This window comes from Pseudophryne corroboree, chromosome 5, assembly GCF_028390025.1.
Source record: "Pseudophryne corroboree isolate aPseCor3 chromosome 5, aPseCor3.hap2, whole genome shotgun sequence".
In the NCBI taxonomy this organism is placed as follows: Eukaryota; Metazoa; Chordata; class Amphibia; order Anura; family Myobatrachidae; genus Pseudophryne; species Pseudophryne corroboree.
This window is the reverse complement of record NC_086448.1, coordinates 190,825,325-190,852,032: the sequence shown is the minus strand read 5'-3', so window position 1 is coordinate 190,852,032 and position 26,708 is coordinate 190,825,325.

Sequence of the window (26,708 nt, the reverse complement as noted above, 5' to 3'; positions counted from 1 at the left end):
GTGATAGTTTCCTGCATGCTGCTCATGTTGGTGAACGTCTGTTCCTGGTCTGCTGTGCCTGGTCATTCCAGTCCTCTGAGTTCCTGAGTCTTGGTGTTTGTCATCTCATCCCAAGGAGTTCTCCTGGTCCTCATTTACCTGTGACAGTCTTTAGAGGATCTCGTTTGGTTTCGTGAGTGGCGGCTCTGCCGCGTGCTGCGGCCTAGGCCGCTTTATATTGTGTTCTGGTTTTGGAGCATTTGCGGAGGTATCCGCTTCGACAGTCCTCTCCGGAACTCGGCGGTGCCGTGTAGGAGAGTGGACAAGTGGAGTATTTTGGTTGTTCTTTTCCCTGGCGGTAATCCGCGCATACTTTAGTTTTTGGTTTGTTAGTAGCCCCTGGCCTTGTTGTTTAGTTAGAGGGCCCCTTGTTATCACCCTGTCTCGGTTCACTCTTTGTCTCTCATTAAGACCTGAGGGGGCATCGGAGTTGGGCAGACGTAATCCGCCCTTCAAACGCGGCTGCCATGGGCCCAAGCAACCATAGTCTCGCAAGAGTGTACTGACAGCACGGGCGAGACAACGGAGATAGGGCGCCAGGGGCTATTCCCATTCCTTTCCCCTTTCCCAGCATTACGTTCTGGTATTCAGGTCCTTTCATATAAGATCACCCCAGACCTGAGTATTAGAATCATAACATTATCACCGGCCCAAAAACTTAAAAAAAAAAAAAGGGGGTTTTAAATTTTTTCCAATTCAGTTTTGGTAAGAGTTAACCGGCTCCATGAATCCGGCAGGGTAGGACCAAATCCCGGTCAGCTTTTAGTTAACCAAATTCAAGAACTTACTCAGATGGTTCAGGACCTTTCTCTTCGGGTGAGATCGCAGGAAGATCTTTTGCGAGCCTCCCCGAGGGTGGTCCCAGAACCAAAGATGCATTTACCCGACCGTTTTTCGGGTAACCGAAAAGATTTTTTTAATTTTAAAGAAGCTTGTAAGCTATATTTTCGTTTAAGGCCTAGTTCCTCTGGTACTGAATCTCAGCGGGTTGGGATTATTATGTCGTTACTCCAGGGGGATCCACAGACCTGGGCGTTAAAAGCTGAAGATCCTGCTTTGTTATCTGTAGACGCCTTTTTTAAATCATTAGGTCTGTTGTATGATGACCCAGATAGAGAGGCGTCAGCTGAGAGTCACCTGCGTGCTCTCAAACAAGGTAAAAATCCAGCAGAAGTGTATTGTACCGAATTTCGCCGCTGGTCGAACGACTGTGGCTGGAATGACCCGGCTCTGCGCAGTCAGTTTCGCCTCGGTTTATCTGAACTTATTAAAGACAGTCTCCTCCAGTACCCCGCTCCTGAGACTCTCGATAAACTCATGGAGCTTGCTATAAAAATAGATCGTCGTCTCCGAGAGCGGAGGGCTGAAAGAGGAACAACTGTTAGGCCTAGTCCTTGTGTTTATACCTTTCCAGAGGATGTCGAGGAGCCCATGCAGATGGGTCTCTCCTGGCTGTCCCCAGAGGAAAGAACCAGAAGATTAAGTTCTGGTCTTTGTTTGTACTGTGGTGGTAAGGGACATATTGCTCGCAACTGCCCGAACAAGTCGGGAAACGCTCTGACCAAGTGAATTGTGAGGGGGTTCACTTAGGTCTGCAGCTTATCTCCTCAAATGACTCTCTCTTAGTCCCTGTTAAGATTTCCTTTGGCAGCCTCAGTTCATTGGTGTCGGCCTTTGTCGACAGTGGAGCTGCAGGAAATTTTATGGATTTAACTTGGGCTAAGGCCTTAGGCATTCCACAGATACCGTTGGATAAACGTATCACCATGCACGGGTTAGATGGGGGTCCGCTTTCCAATGGCATAATTACTCACCGCACACCTCCAGTATTACTTACAGTAGGAGCCTTACATTCTGAAGATATAGAATTCTACCTTACACATTGTCCGGCAGTTCCTGTAGTTTTGGGTCACCTTTGGCTTGCCTTTCATAATCCCACCATTGATTGGCGGTCCGGGGAGATTTCCCAATGGGGTCCTTTTTGTGTTAAGGAATGTATTTCTTATCCAGTCCGGGTTGCACCAATCGTCCCAGAGCTTATTCCTGTGGAATATCAGGATTTTGGCGATGTGTTCTCCAAAGGCAATGCGGACATTCTGCCTCCCCATCGGTCCTACGATTGTGCAATTGAGTTAGTACCAGGTGCCACTTTGCCTAAGGGGAGATTATATGCCCTGTCCGGGCCAGAAACCACGGCCATGAATAATTACATTCAGGAAAGCCTTAAAAAAGGTTTTATTAGGCCTTCAAAATCTCCGTTGAGTGCAGGATTTTTCTTTGTTGAGAAAAAAGATGGGTCACTTAGACCATGTATTGATTTTAGGGCTCTGAATAAGATCTCTGTGAAAAACACCTATCCTTTGCCATTAATTTCTGTGCTTTTTGATCAGTTACGCTCCGCCGTGATCTTTTCAAAAATTGATCTTAGGGGAGCTTACAACCTCATCCGAATAAAATCTGGGGATGAGTGGAAGCACTCAGTCGGGTCACTATGAATACCTGGTGATGCCGTTCTGCCTGTCAAATGCTCCAGCGGTTTTTCAAGACCTCATTAACGATGTTCTCCGTGACTTCCTTGGGAAGTTCGTGGTCGTTTATCTTGACGACATTTTGATATACTCTGAGTCTATGGAACAACATGTTACCCAGGTGCGTCTGGTTCTTCAAAAATTACGAGAGAATCATTTATATGCCAAGCTTGAGAAGTGTGATTTTCACATCACAGAGGTGTCTTTCTTGGGGTACATTATTTCTCCCCAGGGATTTTTCATGGAACCGAAAAAACTCCAGGCCATCCTTAATTGGGCGCAACCCACTAATTTAAAAGCAATTCAGCGCTTTTTAGGGTTTGCTAATTATTATAGGCGGTTCATTCATACTTTTTCTGACCTGGTCGCTCCCATAGTAGCTTTGACTAAAAAAGGAGCAGATCCCTCCAATTGGTCGCTTGAAGCTGAGTTAGCCTTCCGGGCCTTGAAGCAGGCCTTTGTCTTAGCTCCTGTCCTCAGACATCCTAATCCGGAACTTCCCTTTATTGTGGAGGTTGATGCCTCAGAGGTTGGAGTGGGGGCTATCCTTTCTCAGGAAGATCCGGAGTCTCAGGAGTTACATCCTTGTGCCTATATGTCCAGGAAATTCTCCTCCGCTGAATCCAACTATGACGTTGGTAATCGGGAATTACTGGCAGTAAAATATGCTTTCGAGGAATGGAGGCATTGGCTGGAGGGAGCTAGGCATACTATTACTGTTTTTACGGACCATAAGAACCTGCAATATATTGAATTGGCTAAACGGCTTAATGCTCGGCAGGCACGTTGGGCATTGTTTTTTACTCGTTTCAGGTTTATAATCACCTTCAGGCCTGGTTCCAAGAATACGAAAGCTGATGCCCTGTCACGTTGCTTTCTTCCGGTTCACAATAGCAATCCTGTTACTACCCCCATAGTTCCATCTTCAGTCATCCGGGCAGGCCTCACACAGGATTTATTTACTCAGTTAAACCAGCTTCAACACCAAGCTCCTAGACTTACTCCTGCTGGTCATCTTTTTGTCCCTGAATTTTTGAGAGGCACTGTTTTAACTGAGTTTCATGACAACAAAGTCTCGGGGCATCCGGGTATCACTAAGACCTTGGAGTTAGTCTCTCGCTCAGTGTGGTGGCCTAGTCTTTCTAAAGATGTTAAGGAATTCGTCCATTCCTGTCAGGTTTGTACACAGCATAAGGTTCCTCGTTCGTTGCCTATCGGGCAACTTATGCCTTTAGCCGTTCCTCTCAGGCCATGGTCTCATATTTCCATGGATTTCGTGGTGGACCTTCCCCTTTCAGCCGGATTGCGAGTCATTTGGGTGGTAGTGGACCGTTTTAGTAAAATGGCTCATTTCATTGCTCTTCCCTGTGTACCCTCTGCTCAAGGGTTGGCAGTTTTGTTCCTCCGCCATGTGTTCAGGCTCCATGGTTTGCCCACTGATGTTGTCTCTGATCGGGGTCCACAATTCATCGCACGATTCTGGAAACGTTTTTGTGCCTCTTTGAAGATGAAACTGTCTTTAACATCGGGTTACCATCCACAGTCTAACGGGCAAACCGAACGGGTCAACCAGTCATTAAAACAGTACTTACGCTTGTATTCGGCCAAACTCCAGAATGATTGGTCCGAGTTTCTTCCTTTGGCCGAATTTGCTTATAATAACTCTTGTCATTCCTCCACCAAGGAGTCCCCATTCTTTTCAGTCTTTGGTTTTCATCCTAGAGCCAACTCTTTTTTCCATCATTCTCCAGTTTCCTCGTTGACCTTAACCTCCCATCTCAGAGCAATTTGGAGAAAAGTGCACCTTGCCCTCAGAAAAGCGGCCTTCCGAGAGAAGAAATTTTCTGATAGGCTCCGACGTCCTTGTACTTTTAAGGTGGGAGATAAGGTATGGTTGTCAACTCGCAACATCAAGCTTCGACAACCCTCGGCTAGACTGGGACCCAAATTTATTGGACCGTTTCTTATCATTAAGAAGGTCAACCCAGTTGCTTTTCGGCTACGCTTGCCAAGATCTCTCAGAATTGGGAATACTTTCCATTGTTCCCTGTTGAAACAATATGTTTCTTCCAGCAGATTTCCTCGGAGGAACTCCCAGGGTAGATCTCCAGTGGATGTGCAGGGACAACAGGAGTTCTTGGTAGAGAAGGTGTTAGATTCAAAAGTTTCCCGGGGCCGGCTTTATTTTTTGGTTCACTGGAAAGGCTATGGTCCGGAGGAAAGGTCTTGGGTCTTGGATAAGGATCTACATGCCCCTAAACTCAAGAGATTATTCTTTCAGGAATTTCCTCAGAAACCTGGCTTTAGGGGTTTGTTGACCCCTCGTCAAGGGGAGGGTACTGTTAGGCGCCGCGGTCCGGGACTTCCTCCCGGCCCGGCGCCTAGCAACTAGGGACGCAGAGCGCGCTGAGCCGCCGGGTCCCTAGCAACGCTAGGACGCCGTGCGCACTGAGCCGCCGGCTCCCTAGCAACGCTAGGACGCCGGGCGCGCCGAGCCGCCGGGACCCTAGCAACGGGGACGCCACGGACGGACCGCGTTCCCCGTTGCTGGGTTGATTATTTAACTGTGCACACATGTTTTCTGGTCGTGCAGCAAGGCAGCTGCACGACATTCATTGTAATCAGGCTCTGGACTCTGATTGGAGGATTCCTTGCTAAATACCTTCTCAGTGCCTCACACAGACGCCGGTGATAGTTTCCTGCATGCTGCTCATGTTGGTGAACGTCTGTTCCTGGTCTGCTGTGCCTGGTCATTCCAGTCCTCTGAGTTCCTGAGTCTTGGTGTTTGTCATCTCATCCCAAGGAGTTCTCCTGGTCCTCATTTATCTGTGACAGTCTTTAGAGGATCTCGTTTGGTTTCGTGAGTGGCGGCTCTGCCGCGTGCTGCGGCCTAGGCCGCTTTATATTGTGTTCTGGTTTTGGAGCATTTGCGGAGGTATCCGCTTCCACAGTCCTCTCCGGAACTCGGCGATGCCGTGTAGGAGAGTGGACAAGTGGAGTATTTTGGTTGTTCTTTTCCCTGGCGGTAATCCGCGCATACTTTAGTTTTAGGTTTGTTAGTAGCCCGTGGCCTTGTTGTTTAGTTAGAGGGCCCCTTGTTATCACCCTGTCTCGGTTCACTCTTTGTCTCTCATTAAGACCTGAGGGGGCATCGGAGTTGGGCAGACGTAATCCGCCCTTCAAACGCGGCTGCCATGGGCCCAAGCAACCATAGTCTCGCAAGAGTGTACTGACAGCACGGGCGAGACAACGGAGATAGGGCGCCAGGGGCTATTCCCATTCCTTTCCCCTTTCCCAGCATTACGTTCTGGTATTCAGGTCCTTTCATATAAGATCACCCCAGACCGGAGTATTAGAATCATAACAGTGTGTGTGTGTGTGTGATTGTATGTATATATACACATACACACATATATATTTTTATATATATATATATATATATATATATATATAATATGTGTGTATATACTGTATATAGTAGTCACCAATGACCCCCATTCTGCCTTATCCCGTCCTTCACTCTGGTCTGCCCACCACCCCTCTTGCTGTTCTGACCTCCGTTGCTCCATCGGCCCCCCCTTTGCTAAGTTCTTCGGTGTCCATCCCATCCACCCCTCAGCTCCCATAATTGCTTGCTCTGCGGCAGTATTATTTATTAGCAGTTTCTTATATAGCGCAGCATATTCCGTTGTGCTTTACAATTAGAACAGTTATAGAACAAAACTGGGCAAAGACAGACATAGAGGTAGTACTGGTCACATAATAGGCCCTACATCACATTCACCCTTAAGCTGGCACTGGTCTGCTGCGCCTCCATTGTATCATCAGCCCAAGGTAAAAATGCGGGCGAACCTCCAAAAATGCAATTTGTCTGAGGTTTGGCTGCTTACCTCATATGCACCAAGCCTGGATTCCAGGGCTTGGATGCAGTGGGCAATACCATCTTTAGATCATGCTGCCCTATAGAAGTTTATGGACTTCTGTTGCATTTCCCCACTGAGAAGGATCCATTTGGATCCCTCCCTGCTCCCCCAAGCAGCGCACGTCAGCCCACGCATGCGCAGATAGGCTTCCGGGTCATAAACCCGGAAATCCTATTATTGCAAAGAACAGCTATTACCACAAAAACTGTCCTTTGGAATTTTCTTCAAGCAAATTACGTTATGCTTGCGAAGAATGTTGGGATATATATATAGTCGGATATATATTGGGGTGGGGGGTCACCAATATTTATCTTGCCTCCGGATATCTGGGACGAAGTTACGCAACTGCCCTAACACATTTACAAATGTAAATGTATAAAACAGAAAGGGTATAAATGCTGAGACTTAAAAGAAAAGTATTGATGATAATATAACAAAACAGGTGATGGCCATGGACAAAACTTAGAATGTTAATGAAAATCAACATTAATAACAACTACAGAACTTATCTATAGAATCATCCCAAATGTTAGCACATACAGTACAAGAAGCTCAGCTCCACCAGCTTTTGAAAATAACACTGCTATTTTTACACTTCTAAATTGCAGGGCCCATTAACATGCTAAGCGGCCTATGCAGTAATAATTGCCGCACTGCAACGATTAACAACCCATTTTGCGACGGATATTTTCATTTTTAATTAAAATGTTCCCTCTATGTACTTAGTGAAACCTGCAGGGACAGCGGCAGTGATAACCGCTATCCCTGCGAGTTAGCATTTTAAAGGAGTTTTAGGGAAAGATTCTTCCAGGTAATCTGACACTGTGCAGAGTGTCAATTCCCGGAATCAGAGCCGACGTCGGACGGAAGCTGTGGGAATAGGGACTAGTTAGCCCTCTGCAGATTTTTGTGAAATATCTTCTGCATTAGGTTTTCTCTTATGTCCTAGGGGATACTGGGAATTCATTTAGTATAATTCATGAGGTATAAACGAGTCCACTAGGAGCCTTGGACACTTTAAGAATTTGATAGTGTGCGCTGGCTCCATCCTTTATGCCCCTCCTACCAGACTCCGTTTAGAAAATGTGCCCGGAGGAGCCAGTCATGTCTCTGGAAGCTCCTGAAGAGTTTTCTGTATTTATTTTATATATTTGTTATTTTCAGGCAGGACTGGATGGCAACAGCCTGCCTGCTTCGTGGGACTTAGGGGGGAGAACGGGCCGGGACTGACACATACGCCAGGGGTCATAATTGACCTCTAGTGTCTATCTATGCTGTGCTATGGGAGAGACGTCATGACGTCTCTCCCATATATCTGAGGAGAGGAGCAGCGCGGCGGAGGTCTGCAGCGGTCGGGAATCAGGAGCGGGGATAGTAAGTATTCATTTTTTTTTTTTTTAAGCGGCGCTACTCTACAGGGGGCACAAATAGGGGCACAACTCTACAGGGGGCGTGACTGACCACACCCCCTGTATGCAGCCACGCCCTATTTTCCGCCCGGGGTGCCAAAAGGGCTAGAACCGGCCCTGTGTGCTGTCACTGTTACAGTAAGTCAGGCAAAGAGTGTGTTTCCTGTAAGGCACAGTGTTCCTCTTCTCCAGGGGGTTCACTAGTGTGGATGTGGATGCAGGTTGTCTCGTAAATTTATATTGCCTGTCCCGGGTGCAGCCTCCCTGAAAGATGCGACTGATCGTAAAATTGAGACCACACTCAAATCCTTGTATACAGCTGCTGGGGTGGCCCAGAGACTCACTATAGCATGTGGATGGTTTACAAGAGCTATTGCCAAATGGTCGGGTAAACTAATTGAGGGGTTAGATACCTTACCTCAAGGGGAGATTATTTTACTCCTGCAACATATACAGGACTCTGCGAACTTTATGGTGGAGCCCATAAAAGAAATAGGCTTGCTTTATGCACGCACCACTGCTATGGCAGTGTCAGCACACAGGGGCTTATGGTTACGCCAATGGACTGCTGACGCGGACTCCAGGAAAGGAGTGGAAGGCCTACCCTTCACAGGACAGGTCTTATTTGGAGATGAACTAGACAAATGGATCTCCAAATCTACTGCAGGTAAGTCCACATATCTCCCTTCTGCAGCTCCCCCAGCTTACTCAGGCCCCAATTTACAGTCCTTTCAAACTGCCAAGTTTAGGGGCAAACCCAGAGGTTCTTCTACAGCCACCAGAGGCACTAGAGGTAAACCAAGCAAACCAGCAACTGCCGGTTCACAGGAACAGGGCTCAAGCTCTGCTTCCTCAAAACCTTCAGCATGACGGTGGACCGCCTGGAAGACTGGCAGGTGGGAGCCCAGCTAAAATTCTTCAGTCACATCTGAACAAGTTCGTGCCAGGATCCCTGGGTCATAGATCTTGTTTCCCAGGGCTACAGACTGAAGTTCCAGGAGCTTACCAGTTTCACAAGAGGGAAGTATAACTTTACAGGATGCCATTCAAAAACTGGTGCAGACTCAGGTCATTGTTCCAGTTACACCTCATCTGCAAAAAAAGGGGTACTATTCCAAATTGTTTGTAGTACCGAAACCGGATGGTTCGGTAAGACCGATTCTGAACCTCAAGTCGCTGAACCCATACTTCCGAGTGTTCAAATTCAAGATGGAGTCTCTGAGAGTGGTGATCTCAGGTCTGGAGGAGGGGGAATTCCTAGTGTCCCTGGATATCAAGGATGTGTACCTTCACATTCTGATCTAGCCGCCTCATCAGGCTTATCTATAGTTTGCACTGCAGGACTGTCACTACCAGTTCCAAGCCCTGCCATTTGGTCTCTCCACAGCACCTAGGGTGTTAACCAAAGTGATGGCAGAGATGATGTTACTACTCCGCAAACAAGGAGTGAACATAATTCGGTACCTGGACGATTTTCTGGTAAAGGCACCGTCCAGGGAGCAGTTGTTGGACAGCATTGGCCTTTCAACCAGACTACTCCTGGATCACGGGTGGATTCTGAACCTACCAAAATCTCTACTGGAACCAATGCAGAGGTTACCTTTCCTGGGAATGATACTGGATACAGAGTCTCAGAGAGTGTTCCTTCCCTTTGAGAAGACGATGGTAATCCATTTGATGGTTCGGGCTGTCCTAAAGCCAACCCGGATCTCGATGCATCTGTGCATTCGCCTTCTGGGGAAAATGGTGGCCTCTTACGAGGCGCTTCAGTATGGAAGGTTTCATGTGAGGCCCTTCCAGCTAGATCTATTGGACAAATGGTCCGGATCACATCTTCACATGTACCAGAAGATCCGTCTGTTGCCAAAGGCCAGGATCTTCCTTCTGTGATGGCTACAGACGTCTCACCTCGTCGAGGGTCGGAGATTCGGAATTCAGAATTGGATTCTGCTAACCACAGATGCAAGCCTCAGAGTTTGGGGAGCAGTCACCCAGGGGGTGCAGTTTCAAGGAGGATGGTCAAGTCAGGAGGTTGTCCTGCCAATAAACATCCTGGAACTCAGGTCTATCTACAACGCCCTTCGTAAGGCCTCATCTCTACTTCGGACTCAGGCCATTCAAGTCCAGTCGGACAATGTGACAGCGGTAACGTACATAAACCGACAGGGCAGAATGAAAAGCAGAGCAGCAATGTCAGAGGTGTCAAGAATTCTCCTCTTGGCGGAAAAAATAAGATTTTACTCACCGGTAAATCTATTTCTCGTAGTCCGTAGTGGATGCTGGGAACTCCGTAAGGACCATGGGAATAGACGGGCTCCGCAGGAGACTGGGCACTCTAAAAGAAAGATTAGGTACTATCTGGTGTGCACTGGCTCCTCCCTCTATGCCCCTCCTCCAGACCTCAGTTAGGACACTGTGCCCGGAAGAGCTGACACAATAAGGAAGGATTTTGAATCCCGGGTAAGACTCATACCAGCCACACCAATCACACCGTATAACTCGTGATACTATACCCAGTTAACAGTATGAAATATAACTGAGCCTCTCAACAGATGGCTCAACAATAACCCTTTAGTTAGGCAATAACTATATACAAGTATTGCAGACAATCCGCACTTGGGATGGGCGCCCAGCATCCACTACGGACTACGAGAAATAGATTTACCGGTGAGTAAAATCTTATTTTCTCTGACGTCCTAGTGGATGCTGGGAACTCCGTAAGGACCATGGGGATTATACCAAAGCTCCCAAACGGGCGGGAGAGTGCGGATGACTCTGCAGCACAGAATGAGAGAACTCAAGGTCCTCCTCAGCCAGGGTATCAAATTTGTAAAATTTTCCAAACGTGTTTGCCCCTGACCAAGTTGCAGCTCGGCAAAGTTGTAAAGCCGAGACCCCTCGGGCAGCCACCCAAGATGAGCCCACTTTCCTCGTGGAATGGGCTTTTACTGATTTAGGATGCGGCAATCCAGCCGCAGAATGCGCCAGCTGAATTGTGCTACAAATCCAGCGAGCAATAGTCTGCTTAGAAGCAGGAGCACCTAGTTTGTTGGGTGCATACAGGATAAAAAGCGAGTCAGTTTTCCTGACTCCAGCCGTCCTGGGAACATAAATTTTCAAAGCCCTGACTACGTCCAGTAACTTGGAATCTTCCAAGTCCCTAGTAGCCGCAGGCACTACAATAGGTTGGTTCAAGTGAAAAGCTGATACCACCTTAGGGAGAAACTGGGGACGAGTCCTCAATTCTGCCCTATCCATATGGAAAATCAGATAAGGGCTTTTATATGACAAAGCCGCCAATTCTGACACACGCCTGGCCGAAGCCAAGGCCAACAACATGACCACTTTCCACGTGAGATATTTCAATCCACAGTTTTAAGTGGCTCAAACCAATGTGATTTCAGGAAACTCAACACCACGTTGAGATCCCAAGGTGCCACAGGAGGCACAAAAGGGGGCTGAACATGTAGCACTCCCTTTACAAATGTCTGAACTTCAGGCAGTGAAGCCAGTTCTTTCTGGAAGAAAATCGACAGAGCCGAAATCTGGTCCTTAATGGAACCCAATTTTAGGCCCATAGTCACTCCCGACTGTAGGAAGTGCAGAAAACGACCCAGCTGAAATTCCTCAGTAGGGGCCTTCCTGGCCTCACATCACGCAACATAATTTCGCCAAATACGGTGATAATGGTTTGCGGTTACTTCTTTCCTAGCTTTTATCAGCGTAGGAATGACTTCCTCCGGAATGCCCTTTTCCTTTAGGATCCGGAATTCAACCGCCATGCCGTCAAACGCAGCCGCGGTAAGTCTTGGAACAGACAGGGCCCCTGCTGTAGCAGATCCTGTCTGAGCGGTAGAGGCCATGGGTCCTCTGATATCATTTCTTGAAGTTCTGGGTACCAAGCTCTTCTTGGCCAATCCGGAACCACGAGTATCGTTCTTACTCCTCGCCTTCTTATTATTCTCAGTACCTTTGGTATGAGAGGCAGAGGAGGGAACACATAAACCGACTGGTACACCCACGGTGTCACTAGAGCGTCCACAGCTATCGCCTGAGGGTCCCTTGACCTGGCGCAATATCTCTTTAGCTTTTTGTTGAGGCGGGACGCCATCATGTCCACCTGTGGCCTTTCCCAATGGTTTACCAACAGTTGGAAGACTTCTGGATGAAGTCCCCACTCTCCCGGGTGTAGGTCGCGTCTGCTGAGGAAGTCTGCTTCCCAGTTGTCCACTCCCGGAATGAACACTGCTGACAGTGCTAAGACGTGATTTTCCGCCCATCGGAGAATCCTTGTGGCTTCTGCCATCGCCATCCTGCTTCTAGTGCCGCCCTGTCGGTTTACATGGGTGACTGCCGTGATGTTGTCTGATTGGATCAGTACCGGCTGGTTTTGAAGCAGGGGCCTTGCCTGACTTAGGGCATTGTAAATGGCCCTCAGTTCCAGAATATTTATGTGTAGGGACGACTCCTGACTTGACCAAAGTCCTTGGAAATTTCTTCCCTGTGTGACTGCCCCCCAGCCTCGAAGGCTGGCATCCGTGGTCACCAGGACCCAGTCCTGTATGCCGAATCTGCGGCCCTCTAGAAGAAGAGCACTCTGCAGCCACCACAGCAGAGACACCCTGGTCCTTGGAGACAGGGTTATCAGCCGATGCATCTGAAGATGCGATCCCGACCACTTGTCCAAGAGGTCCCACTGAAAGGTTCTTGCATGGAACCTGCCGAATGGAATTGCTTCGTATGAAGCTACCATTTTTCCGAGGATTCGTGTGCAGTGATGCACCGATACCTGTTTTGGTTTCAGGAGGTCTCTGACTAGAGATGACAGCTCCTTGGCTTTCTCCTGCGGGAGAAACACTTTTTCCTGTTCTGTGTCCAGAACCATCCCCAGGAACAGTAGGCGTGTGGAAGGAACCAGCTGTGGAATGTTTAGAATCCATCCGTGCTGTTGTAGCACTTCCCGAGATAGTGCTATTCCGACCAACAACTGCTCCTTGGACCTCGCCCTTATAAGGAGAACGCCCAAGTACGGGATAATTAAAACTCCCTTTTTTCGAAGGAGTATCATCATTTCTGCCATTACCTTGGTAAACACCCTCGGTGCCGTGGACAGTCCAAACGGTAGTGTCTGGAATTGGTAATGGCAATCCTGTACCACAAATCTGAGGTACTCCTGGTGAGGATGGTAAATGGGGACATGCAGGTAAGCATCCTTGATGTCCAGGGATACCATGTAATCCCCCTCGTCAAGGCTTGCAATAACCGCCCTGAGCGATTCCATCTTGAACTTGAATTTTTTTATGTATGTGTTCAAGGATTTCAAATTTAAAATGGGTCTCACCGAACCGTTTCGGTACCACAAACAGTGTGGAATAGTAACCCCCTCCTTGTTGAAGTAGGGGCACCTTGACTATCACCTGCTGGGAATACAGCTTGTGAATTGCCTCTAGCACAGCCTCCCTGCCCGAGGGAGTTGTCGGCAAGGCAGATTTGAGGAAAACGGCGGGGGGGAGACATCTCGAATTCCAGCTTGTACCCCTGAGATACTACTTGAAGGATCCAGGGATCCTGTGAGCGAGCCCACTGATCGCTGAAATTTTTGAGGCGGCCCCCCACCGTACTTGGCTACGCCTGTGGAGCCCCCGCGTCATGCGGTGGGCTCAGAGGAAGCGGGGGAAGAATTTTGATTCTGGTAACTGGCTGACTGGAGCAGCTTTTTCCCTCTTCCCTTGTCTCTGTGCAGAAAGGAAGCGCCTTTGACCCGCTTGCTTTTCTGAAGCCGAAAGGACTGTACCTGATAATACAGTGCTTTCATAGGCTGTGAGGAAACCTGAGGTAAAAATTTTTCTTCCCAGCTGTTGCTGTGGATACGAGGTCCCAGAGACCATCCCCAAACAATTCCTCACCCTTATAAGGCAGATTTATGTGCCTTTTAAAGTCAGCATCACCTGTCCAGTGTCGGGTCTCTAATACCCTCCTGACAGAATGGACATTACATTAATTCTGGATGCCAGCCGGTAAAATATCCCTCTGTGCATCCTTCATATATAAGACGACGTCTTTAATATGCTCTTATGTTAGCAAACTAGTATCCCTGTTTGACAGGGTCACAGACCACGCTGCAGCCGCAATATCTGCAGGTCTCAGTCTAGTACCTGAGTGTGTAAATACAGACTTCAGGATAGCCTCCTGCTTTTTATCAACAGGTACCTTCAAAGTGGCCTTATCCTAAGACGGCAGTGCCACCTTTTTTGACAAACGTGTGAGCGCCTTATCCACCCTAGGGGATATCTCCCAGCGTAACTTATCTTCTGGCGGGAAAGGGTACGCCAACAGTAACTTTTTAGAAATTACCAGTTTCTTATCGGGGGAACCCACGCTTTTTCACACACTTCATTCACTCATCTGATGGGGGAACAAAACACTGCCTGCTTTTTCTCCCCAAACATAAAACCCTTTTTTAGTGGTACTTGGGTTAATGTCAGAAATGTGTAACACATTTTTTATTGCCGGGATCAAGTCACGAATGTTCCCAGTGGATTGTGTATATGTCTCAACCTCGTCGACACTGGAGTCAGACTCCGTGTCGACATCTGTGTCTGCCATCTGAGGGAGCGGGCGTTTTTGAGCCCCTGATGGCCTTTGAGACGCCTGGGCAGGCGCTGGTTGAAAAGCCGGCTGTCCCATAGCTGTTACGTCATCCAGCCTTTTATGTAAGGAGTTGACACTGTCGGTTAATACCTTCCACCTATCCATCCACTCTGGTGTCGGCCCCACAGGGGGCGACATCACATTTATCGGCATCTGCTCCGTCACCACATAAGCCTCCTCATCAAAACATGTCGACACAGCCGTACCGACACACCGCACACACACAGGGAATGCTCTGACTGAGGACAGGACCCCACAAAGCCCTTTGGGGAGACAGAGAGAGAGTATGCCAGCACACACCAGAGCGCTATATAATGTGGGGATTAACACTATAACTGAGTGAATTTTCCCCAATAGCTGCTTGTATATACAATATTGTGCCTAAATTTAGTGCCCCCCCTGTCTTTTTAACCCTTTGAGCCTGAAAACTACAGGGGAGAGCCTGGGGAGCTGTCTTCCAGCTGCACTGTGAAGATAAAATGGCGCCAGTGTGCTGAGGGAGATAGCTCCGCCCCTTTTTCGCTGACTTTTCTCCCGCATTTTTATGGATTCTGGCAGGGTATTTATCACATATATAGCCTCTGGGGCTATATATTGTGATTATTTTGCCAGCCAAGGTGTTTATATTGCCCTCAGGGCGCCCCCCCCCCCCCCCCCCCATCAGTGACCGGAGTGTGAGGTGTACATGTGGAGCTACCTTGGTGAAGACTGAAGTCTTCTGCCGCCGCTTTTCCGGACCATCTTCATGCTTCAGGCTCTGTAAGGGGGACGGCGGCGCGGCTCCGGGAACGAACACCAAGGACGGGTCCTGCGGTCGATCCCTCTGGAGCTAATGGTGTCCAGTAGCCTAAGAAGCCCAAGCTAGCTGCAAGCAGGTAGGTTCGCTTCTTCTCCCCTTAGTCCCTCGTTGCAGTGAGCCTGTTGCCAGCAGGTCTCACTGTAAAATAAAAAACCTAAAATATACTTTCTTTCTAGGAGCTCAGGAGAGCCCCTAGTGTGCATCCAGCTCGGCCGGGCACAGAAATCTAACTGAGGTCTGGAGGAGGGGCATAGAGGGAGGAGCCAGTGCACACCAGATAGTACCTAATCTTTCTTTTAGAGTGCCCAGTCTCCTGCGGAGCCCGTCTATTCCCATGGTCCTTACGGAGTTCCCAGCATCCACTAGGACGTCAGAGAAACATGCCGTGGCATTGTCAGCGGTCTTCATTCCCGTAGTAGACAACTGGGTAGCAGACTTCCTCAGCAGATACGACCTGCACCCGGGGGAGTGGGGCCTTCACCCAGAGGTGTTCCAGTGGTTGACACGTCGGTGGAGATGTCTACAGATCGACATGATGGCCTCTCGACTCAACAAGAAGCTCAAGCGGTACTGTTCCAGGTCAAGGTATCCACAAGCAGTGGTGGTAGAACGCTCTGACAACTCCGTGGGTCTACCAGCTGGTGTACGTGTTTCCTCCACTTCCTCTGATCCCAAGAATTCTAAAAAGAATAAAAAGGGAAAAGGTTCAAGCAATCCTCATTGCTCCGGGCTGGCCACGAAGGGCATGGTATGCGGATCTTCTTGAGATGCTGCTCGAAGATCCCTAGCCTCTACCTCTTCGCGCGGATCTTCTGCACCAGGGCCCATTCGTCTATCACAACTTACCGCGGCTACGTTTAACGGCATGAAAGTTGAACGTCTGATTCTAGCCAGGAGAGAGATTCCTGACAAGGTCATCCCGACTATGATCCATGCCAGGAAGGGGGTAACGTCTAAACATTACCACCGTATATGAAAGAAGTATGTGTCTTGGTGTGAAAGCAGACAATATTCTGCAGTGGAATTTTATCTGGGATGTTCCCTGCTTTTTCTGCAGTCGGGAGTGGATGTGGGCCTACGTCTAGGCTCCATTAAAGTCCAGATTTCAGCCTTATCTATTTATTTTCAGAAACAATTGACTTCTCTCCCTGAGGTCCAAACGTTCTTGAAGGGTGTTTTGCACATCCAACCTCCCTTTGTGCCTCCCACGGCACCTTGGGATCTCAATTTGGTTCTACACTTCCTCCAATCGGACTGGTTTGAACCATTACAGGAGGTGGATGTGAAGTACCTTACGTGGAAGACCGTCACACTGCTGGCCTTGGCTTTAGCAAGACGTGTGTCGGAGCTGGGGGCATTGTCTTACAAGAGCCTTTACTTAATTTTCCATGAGGACAGAGCTGAACTCAGGACTCATCAGCAATTTCTTCCTAAGGTGGTGTCCGCATTTCACATCAACCAACCTATTGTGGTTCAGGTTCTTACGGACACCTCTGCTACTTCAAAGTCTTTAGATGTTGTGAGGGCTTTGAAGGCGCTGTTCGTTCTTTATGATCCCAATAAAATTGAGTGTCTTGCTTCAAAGCAATCAATTGCATGCTGGATCAGGCTTACTATCCAGCATGCTTATTCCATGGCAGGCTTGCCGGTTCCAAAATCTGTACAGGCCCACTCTTCTATGTCGGTGGGTTCTTCTTTTTGGCGGCTGCCAGGGGTGTCTCCGCTTTACAGCTCTGCCGAGCAGCTAGTTGGTCAGGTTCGAACACGTTTGCTAAGTTTTACAAGTTCGGAACATTGGCCTCTGAGGACCTTCAGTTTGGTCAATCTGTTCTGCAGGAACCTCAGCACTTTCCCACCCGGTTTGGGAGCTTTGGTACTTCCCCATGGTACTAAATGGATTTCCAATATCCCCTAGGATGTAAGAGAAAATGGGATTTTAATTACCTACCTGTAAATCTCTTTCTCGTAGTCCATAGGGGATACTGCGCGCCCGCCCGCCCGGTGCTTCGTTCTTCCTGCACTTGGTTCAGTAATGTTGTTTGGGTTAGCTGTTGTTGTTCCTGGTTTCAAGTTGGTTAGCATGGCTTTCCTCTTGTTTTGTGTGTGATGGTTCGTAATCTAACCACTTTCCTTTTTTTCTATATCCTTCTCTCAAAGTATGTAAGTCTCCTCGGGCACAGTTTGAGACTGAGTCTGGTAGGAGGGGCATAGAGGGAGGAGCCAGCGCACACTATCAAATTCTTAAAGTGCCCAAGGCTCCTAGTGGACCCGTCTATATACCATGGTACTAAATGGATTCCCAGTATCCCCTACGGACTAAGAGAAAAGGATTTAGCGGTAGGTAATTAAAATCCTATTATTAGTACACAGGGGGCTACTCAGAGTTGGTGGCAGATTTTGCTCTTGCAGCAAAATTTTGCTCTCGCAGCAAAATCTGCAACCATATACAGATTGAGTATCCCATATCCAAATATTCCGAAATACGGAATATTCCGAAATACGGACTTTTTTGAGTGAGACTGAGATAGTGAAACCTTTGTTTTTTGATGGCTCAATGTACACAAACTTTGTTTAATACCCAAAGTTATTAAAAATATCGTATTAAATGACCTTCAGGCTGTGTGCATAAGGTGTATATGAAACATAAATGAATTGTGTGAATGTACACACACTTTGTTTAATGCACAAAGTTATAAAAAATATTGGCTAAAATTACCTTCAGGCTGGGTGTATAAGGTGTATATGTAACATAAATGCATTCTGTGCTTAGATTTAGGTCCCATCACCATAATAACTCATTATGGTATGCATTTATTCCAAAATACTGAAAAATCTGATATCCAAAACTCCTCTGGTCCCAAGCATTTTGGATAAGGGATACTCAACCTGTACTCACATGCTGGGGGACGCCCAGCACAGGGCAAGGCCGCCCACTATGTGTGGCATCCCCCCGAGATGAGACTGCAAATCAATTGCGATCGCATCAATAGAGGTTGACCCTGCTTACGCAGCCTGGCTGTGTAGGCAGGGGTCTCACCACCATGTTTCCTATCGCAGGAAATGCAGGCAACATCATCGGCTGGCCCCGAAAACAGCCATGATATGCCTGCATTTACCGATCTCCTCCCCCCGGGCGCCTGTTGCCTGTCAATCACTATGCGATCGCATTCTTCCAGGATGCGATCACATGGTGAAGAGTCGCGCACTACGGCCGGTGTGCGCGCGCAGACCCTATGGACACGGCTGCTGAATGTGAACGCAGCGGCTGCGTTTATCTATAAAAAAGGCCCATAGTAGGAATAAGGAGATTTATGGTAGACTTACCATAGTTAAATCTCTTTCTGCAAGGTACACTGGATTCCACAGGGAATAACATCGGGGTGTACAGTTGGATCTTGATCCAAAGCACCAACAGGCTAAAGCTTTGACTGTTCGAAGGATGCATTGCATCGCCTCCTCTATAACCCCACCTCCAGGCACTGGAGCTCATTTTCGTTAACAAGTCCAATGCAGTAGCAGGCAAAAGAGACGGTAGATGTTAGTCACATAGAACCACATACTCACGACAGTAGAAGGGACTAGCGGCTAATGCCATACAAACCCAAACAAGCTAAGTGCGTCAGGGTGGGCACCCTGTGGAATCCAGTGTACCTCGCAGAAAGAGATTTAACTATGGTAAGTCTAACATAAATCTCCTTTTCTGCAGTGTGGTACACTGGTATTCCACAGGGAATAATATCGGGATGTCCTAAAGCAGTTCCTCATGGGAGGGGATGCACTGTAGCGGGCCTAAGAACCCGGCGTCCAAAGGAAGCAAAGGGATCAAAGTCATAGAACCTGATGAACGTGTTCACAGAGGACCACATAGCCGCCTTGCACAATTGTTCAGCGGACACGCCTCGGCGGGCCGCCCAAGAAAGTCCAACAGACCGGGTAAAATGGGCTTTGATAGCAACAGGAGCTGAGAGTTCAGCCTGCGCATAGGCTTGTGCAATCACCATACTAATCAATCTGGCCAAAGTTTGCTTATTCGCAGGCCAGCCATGTTTGTGAAAACCAAAAAGTACAAAAAGGGTATCTGACTTCCTGAGGGAGGCAGTCCTCTCTACGTAAATACGTAGAGCCCGTAATACATCCAAAGACCGCTCTTTGGAGGACAAACCAGAAGAGATAAAGGCCGGATGATACCACCTTAGTTAGATAACCAGGGCGAGTTTGAAGAACTGCCCGGTCACGGTGAAAAATCAGAAAGGGTGGATGACAGGACAAAGCGCTTAAGTCCGACACCCTCCTAGCAGAGGCAATAGCCAGCAGACACACAACCTTAAGCGTAAGATGTTTAAGGTCCACAGACTCAAGAGGTTCAAATGGAGACTCTTGTAGGGCATTTAAAACAACAGACAGATCCCATGGAGCCACCGGGGGGACATAGGGAGGCTGGATCCGTAAAAAACACCCTGAGTGAAAGTATGAACGTCAGGGAGAGATGCAATCTTCCTCTGAAACCACACCGACAAGGCAGAAATATGAACCTTGAGTGAGGCCAGACGAAGGCCTAAGTCCAGGCCCTGTTGCAGAAAAGACAAAAGTCTGGAAGTTTTAAAAGTATATGCATCATAATTCTTACCAGCACAACAGGTGAAGTAAGAATTCCAGACCCTATGATAAATCCGTGCAGAAGCCGGTTTATGGTCTTTCAACATAGTTTGAATTACTGCCTCAGAGAATCCATTGGCCCTCAGGAGTAAAGCTTCAAGAGCCACGCCGTCAAAGCCAGTCTGGCCAGGTCCAGGTAGACACAAGGGCCCTGAATGAGGAGATCTGGGCGTTGAGGAAGTAGAATAGGACACTCTATCGAGAGACCCTGCAGGTCTGAGAACCAATGCCATCTGGGCCACGCTGGAGCGACTAGAAGTAGCATTCCTCTTTATTGCTTGAACTTCTGCAGTACCCTGGGCAGGAGTGACACTGGAGGGAACATGTATGGCAACCGAAAGTTCCATGGAATTGCCAATGCATCCACGAACACTGCTTGAGGATCCCTTGTCCTTGATCGGAAGACCGGAACCTTGTGGTTGTGTCGAGACGCCATCAGGTCTACATCTGGTAGGCACCACTTGTCCACTAGGAGTTGAAAGACTTCTGGATGAAGACTCCACTCTCTGGCGTGAACGTTCTGATGACTGAGGAAATCCGCTTCCCAGTTGAGGACTCCGGGAATGAACACTGCTGATATTGCTGGCAGATGGCGTTCCACCCAACGTAGGATCTTTGATACTCCCAGCATTGCCATGCGGCTTCGAGTGCCACCGTGGTGGCGTTGTCTGATTGTACTTGAGTAGGCCTGTTCAGTACTAGAGGCAGGGCCAGTGTCAACGCATTGAACACTGCCCACAATTCCAGAATGTTTATCAGGAGGATAGATTCCCCCCTGGTCCACCGACCCTGGAGACAGTGTTGCTCTAACACCGCGCCCCAACCCCGCAGACTGACATCTGTTGTCAGGAGGACCCAGTTGGATATCCAGAAGGGACGGCCCCTGCTCAACTGTTGGTCCTGTAGCGACCAGCTCAGTGACAGACGAACCTCTGGAGTCAAGGAAATAATTTGAGACCTGATCCGATGAGGCAGGCCGTCCCACTTGGAAAAAATTAACCTCTGCACAGGGCGGGAATGAAATTGAGCATACTCTACCATGTCAAAAGCCGACACCATGAGGCCTAGTACTTGCATCGCTAAGTGTATCGACACTCTTGGGCAAGAGAGGAAATATCTGATCCTGTTCTGAAGTTTCAGGATTTTCTCTGGAGACAAAAACAATCGTTGGTTGTGTGTGTCCAGTAGTGCCCCCAGGTGCACCGTGCTCCAAGCAGCGACCATAGAGGACTTTTTTGCAGTTGATGAGCCACCCGTAGGCTTGTAGGAATTGGACCATCAGTTCCAGATGACTGAGGAGATTCTCTTGGGAGTTCGTCAGGATCAGCAAGTCGTCCAGATACGGCAGGATCCTGATTCCCTGATGGCGGCGAAGAGCTGTCATCAAGGCCATGACCTTGGTGAAGATCCGAGGGGCCGTGGCCAATCCAAAAGGCAATGCCTGTAATTAATAATGTAGGTTGCCAATAGCAAACCGCAGATATTGCTGATGCGACATGGCAATAGGTATGTGCAGTTAAGCATCCTGTACGTCAAGAGATACCATATAGTCTTCGGGTTCCATGGCCAGTACAATAGAGCGCAGAGTTTCCATACGGAATTTGGACACTCTCACAAATTTGTTCAAGGATTTGAGGTTGAGTATAGGCCGGAAGGACCCATTCGGCTTCGGAACTAGAAACAGGGTCGAATAGTATCCCTTGCCTCTCTGAGACAGGGGTACCGGCACTACCACTCCTGTATCCAGGAGGGATCGTACAACCAAGTGTAGAGCTTGCGCTTTTAATGGATCTGCAGGGATAACCGTTGTGCAAAACTGGTGAGGGGGGCGTCTCTTGAAAGAGATTGCGTACCCGTGAGAGACAATTTCCCGCACCCAGGCGTCCGAAGTGGTCTCTAACCATGCCTGTGCGAACTGCAGAATTCGGCCTCCCACCCTGGGGTCCCCCAGGGGAAGGCCCGACCCGACATGCAGCAGGCTTGTCTTGTTTGGAAGCAAGCTGACCGGTGGACCAGGATTTTTTAGATTTAGGTTTAGTGGTTTTGGAAGCACGAGCCTGTCGCGGATACGCCTGACCCTTTGCTTTTCCTGGAGGCCGAAAGGAACGAAAGGTGGTACTCCTAGCCTTCGGAACAGAAGGATTAGTATTTGGGAGGCACGCAGTCTTGGCAGTAGCCAAGTCAGTTACAATCTTGTTCAGATCTTCCCTAATAGGATATCTCCCTTAAAAGGGAGCACCTCCGAAGTCTTTTTGGAGTCCAGGTCCACCTTCCAGGACCTTAACCACATAATACGACGAGCCAGGATGAACGTAGTAGATGCCTTGGTCGCCATTACACCTACATCAGAGGCCGCCTCCTGAATATAGTGGGAGGCTGTGGTAATATAAGACAGATATTGTCTGGCAGTGTCAGAAAAATCCTGAGGCAGCTCATCCTCAATTGCCTGAATCCATGCTTCAATACATTTAGCAGCCCAGAAGGCTGCCATAGTGGGTCTATGTACAGCGCCAGTGAGGGAGTAAATAGACTTCAAGCATCCCTCCACACGCTTATCCGTCGGTTCCTTCAGTGAGGTGACAGTTGTGACAGGCAGACTAGATGACACCACAAGACGGGCGACATGAGAGTCCACCGGCGGTGGAGTTTCCCACTTGTTACTCAACTCTGCAGGGATAGGATAATGAGCTAGCATCTTTTTAGACAGGGAAAATGTCTTTCCTGGCGACGACAAGGAGTCCTGACGTATGTCAATTAAGTGGTCAGAATGTGGTAAGACTACCTTAGCAACCTTCTGACGTTTGAACTTGTCAGGTTTCTTAGATGCAGTAGTAGGCTCAATGTCATCATCTATTTGAAGAACTAACTTAATAGCCTCAACCAGGTCAGGAACATCAACCTGGATTGTAGATTCCTCAACAGAAGCAACTGTATCAGTGTCTGACGGATCAGTATATTCCCCATCCTCATCGGAAGAATTATCTGAAATATTACTGGATTGTGAGGAAGAAATGGCCCTTGTAGATGACCCTTTGGCCCCAGTGGGGCATGGGGTAGATTTTTGTCTAACCAAGGATTGATTTAATTATTCTAATTGGGTAGAGAGAGTATCCGCCCAGGGCGGATTAACTACAGGGACAATATGTGGCTGCAATGGCACAGGAGATCCCACAGGGGGCGCAAGACGTGTCACAAGTGTTCTCAGCATACTTGAGAACGTTGGCCAAGGTGGGTCCTGATTGGCCACTGGTACAGCAGGTAAACTGGGTGTATGGCACTCAGCGTCTGCACCAGAAGCTAAAACTTCCCCCTCAGGCAAATCCGTGGTGCCAGTACTGCAGGATTCAGAAGCGTCCACGGATTTCCCACCCTGTGTGGCAGACATTCGTAGGGCGTAACGGTACAATATAGCCAAACAAACACAATATCTGCGAAAAACCCCTATGTTATGTGACAATAAACACAGGACATAAAACAGAGGATTTCAGCTATATATATAAATATGGAACCCTGACGGACCTAGCTTCTCATGGTACAGAATATAGTGATAGAAATATGTGATACAGGAGAATGGAATCCCACACAACAGCTACAGGCACACTCAGTCACATGTAGAAGTTAATACATATAAACAATAAAACTGCACTGGACTAGTAATTTACATATTATTATGTATGAGTATAGAATTAACAATGCACAGTAGATACTGGATGTATATCACAGAATACTTGTACTAAATATTCAGATAGCAGCACACTTGTTCTTAACTAACACTGTCTAAAATGACATGTAGAATACTTGAGTGCCTGTAAATGCACAGCGCTGATGAGACAGGTGGCTTTACAGAGGAGACAAAGCCCTGGAGTCCGGGAGATCAGCCCAACTAGTAGTGAAGATGGCGCCAAAATCTCAGTCAGGGAGTGAGAGAGAGTGAAATGCAGCTCCAGGGCGGGAACATCAGCAGTAGATGGGGCCCGGAGCTGGGAGAGGGGCTACATGTCAGCGCCTTATCCCCTATGCTGGTCCTCACCACCGGGTACTGTGGAGCCTATAATAAACGGATTTTAGTAAATCCGACCTGTGCTCCCTTGCCCTGGTGGATATAGTGGGGTCCCTGTGCAGTACAGTGTTCACGCCAGCGGCGTGTCTCCTGGGACCGCGACCGGATCGCGATTAACCGGCGGGTCCCACCTGGGGGATCCTCTTACCTCCTCCCACACGATCCAGGAGAGCATCAGCGGTGTGTGCCTGAAGTCCGGTGCGCCTCCGCCACAAGTACCCGGGAACCAGACCCCGGGAGTATGCAGCGCTGTTGGGAAGGTGATGGAGCAGCAGCCGCAGTGACATGCGGCGTGGTCGCTGGCTGGGGAGGCACTGGCAGCTAACAATTCCCCCCCCCCCCCCCATAGAGGGGGGGAGAAATGTAGTCCCCCACACATCACTAAAACCAGCACCAGGCAGAACCAGCCAGGGGGGATAATGCCATACCAGGGGAGACGCTTAGTGTGTTCAGTGTGGGGTCCCCCTGCCATAACATTAATCACCCCCCCCAAGCCAATCAGCCCAGGGCTGGAATTCCACGGAAATTGGGGACCCCAAAAAATAAAAATGAGGTCCCCCCTCCCGAGCAACAACCAGTGCTGGGCTGATAGCCCAGTGCTATGTCCCGCACCCCTGGTGGCGGTGGGTTCGGGGTTCATTGTATGTTAATATTGTTCTTTACAGGTGGCCTACAGGTCCCAGCAAGCCTGCCCCAGCATGCTGGCACTTGGAGAACCACAAGTGCCAGCATGCCGACATAAAGGGCCCGCTGGCACCTGTAGTCCACCTGTAAAGAAAATATTAAAATAAAACACCACACTGTCTCAAAAAAAAAGTTTTATTAGACAGGATCTTCAGCTGGGGGCGGCGGCCTTTAAGCTCTTTTGCATGGTCGCCACCTTCCCAGGGCTTCCGGCGTCTTCATCTGGGGGGGGGGCGCCACCTCCCCAGGGCTTCCAGCGTCTTCACCTGAGGGGGGCGCCGCCTCCCCAGGGCTTCCGACATCTTCCTCCGGCGTCTTCACCTGGGAGGTGGCGGCCTTTAAGCTCTTTTGCATGGCCTTCCCTAGGGCTTCCGGCGTCTTCACCTGGTGGGCGGCGGCTGTTAAGCACTTTTGCATATTCGCCGCCCATCCAGGACTCCTGGCGTCTTCTTCCTTTAGGAGCTCTTCACTGCTTCTCCGCGCTAATCACTGTGGCCTCACTGACAGGGGCGTGCTTTCATGGGTTGAAAGCACGTCCCTGTATGAAAGCGGCACCTCTAATGGTGCGGCTTTCCCATGTATTTTCAATGGGCTATTACTGCCCATGGCTAGGCCCCACCCGCCCACCGCCCCTATACCTTCCCCCATTCACAACGGGAGGCACCACGATCGGTGCCTCCCAAACACATTTACAGAGGATTAATGATTAGAATAATATAAAGTGGATACATATGACACATAAGTATCTTCTTTGTATTATTTTAATCATTAATGACAGGGGAGGCGCTGCCTCCCCTGACTGCACGTTGCTGCGCAGCACAGAATGTCAGACTGACATAAAAGTGCTGCGGCCCTTAAAGTCTTCTAAAAAAGCTCTTTTCAGGGCTGCCTAGTGCAGCCCCACTTGTTAGCTGCCTGCTCTGCAGGCACCAACTTACAAACTGAGCTCCAATGCCTGGAGGCGGGGTTATAGAGGAGGCGGTGCAATGCATCCTGGGAACAAAGCTTTAGCCTGTTGGTGCCTCAGATCAAGATCCAACTCTACACCCCTGTGGAATACCAGTATACCCCGCTGCAGAAACATAAATTATGCAGAAACTGCAGTTTTTACATAAATATTATTTCTTTTTAGAAAATAAATGTATCCATTTTACAACAATCTGTTTTCTGAAGTGAGCGGCTGTAAAATTGTACTGAATTGATAGGGAAATCTACAACCAAAAAGTAACGAAAACATGTGCATATGTAAATGCGCTATTGGGTTTACCTGGACTATCTAGGGCATCTTTGCTGAAGTTGAAGTACATTACAGAATTTCTTCACAGCAAACACGCAACTACTGTATTTCTTGTCCTTTACTCAATGGAGAAAAGGTGCTGATATGGGTCAATAAATCAAATAACAAGGCAGAGCATCTAAATAATTACAACTGAAACCTTGTGTACCATAATTGTTAATCAGTGTTCAAAATGCATTGGTTTTGTTACCTAGAAGACTACAAGCCAATCAATTATAGTTCTGCATAAAAGACAGCACAAAATATAAACCCCTGCCTGCATCAATTACATTTAGTTAATTTTTACTAGTGTATGGGAAAGACTGCATATTGGACACACTGATTAGTGTATTGGACAGACTGCATATTGAACACACTGATTAGTGTATGGGACAGACTGCATATTGGGGGTAATTCCAAGTTGATCGCAGCAGGATTTTTGTTAGCAATTGGACAAAACCATGTGCACTGCAGGAGAGGCAGATATAACATGTGCAGAGAGAGTTAGATTTGCTATTTGGCCATGGTAAAACTGTTGCAGGGCGTGCTGGTATGTGTAGTTCAACATCAGCTGGAAGGCCGAAGGTTCCCCATCCCTGTCTTAAAGATATATCTGCTGTTCAATCGATCTGCAGCTATATATGCAGATGGAGATTGTTTATACACACTGAAAGATGCACTAA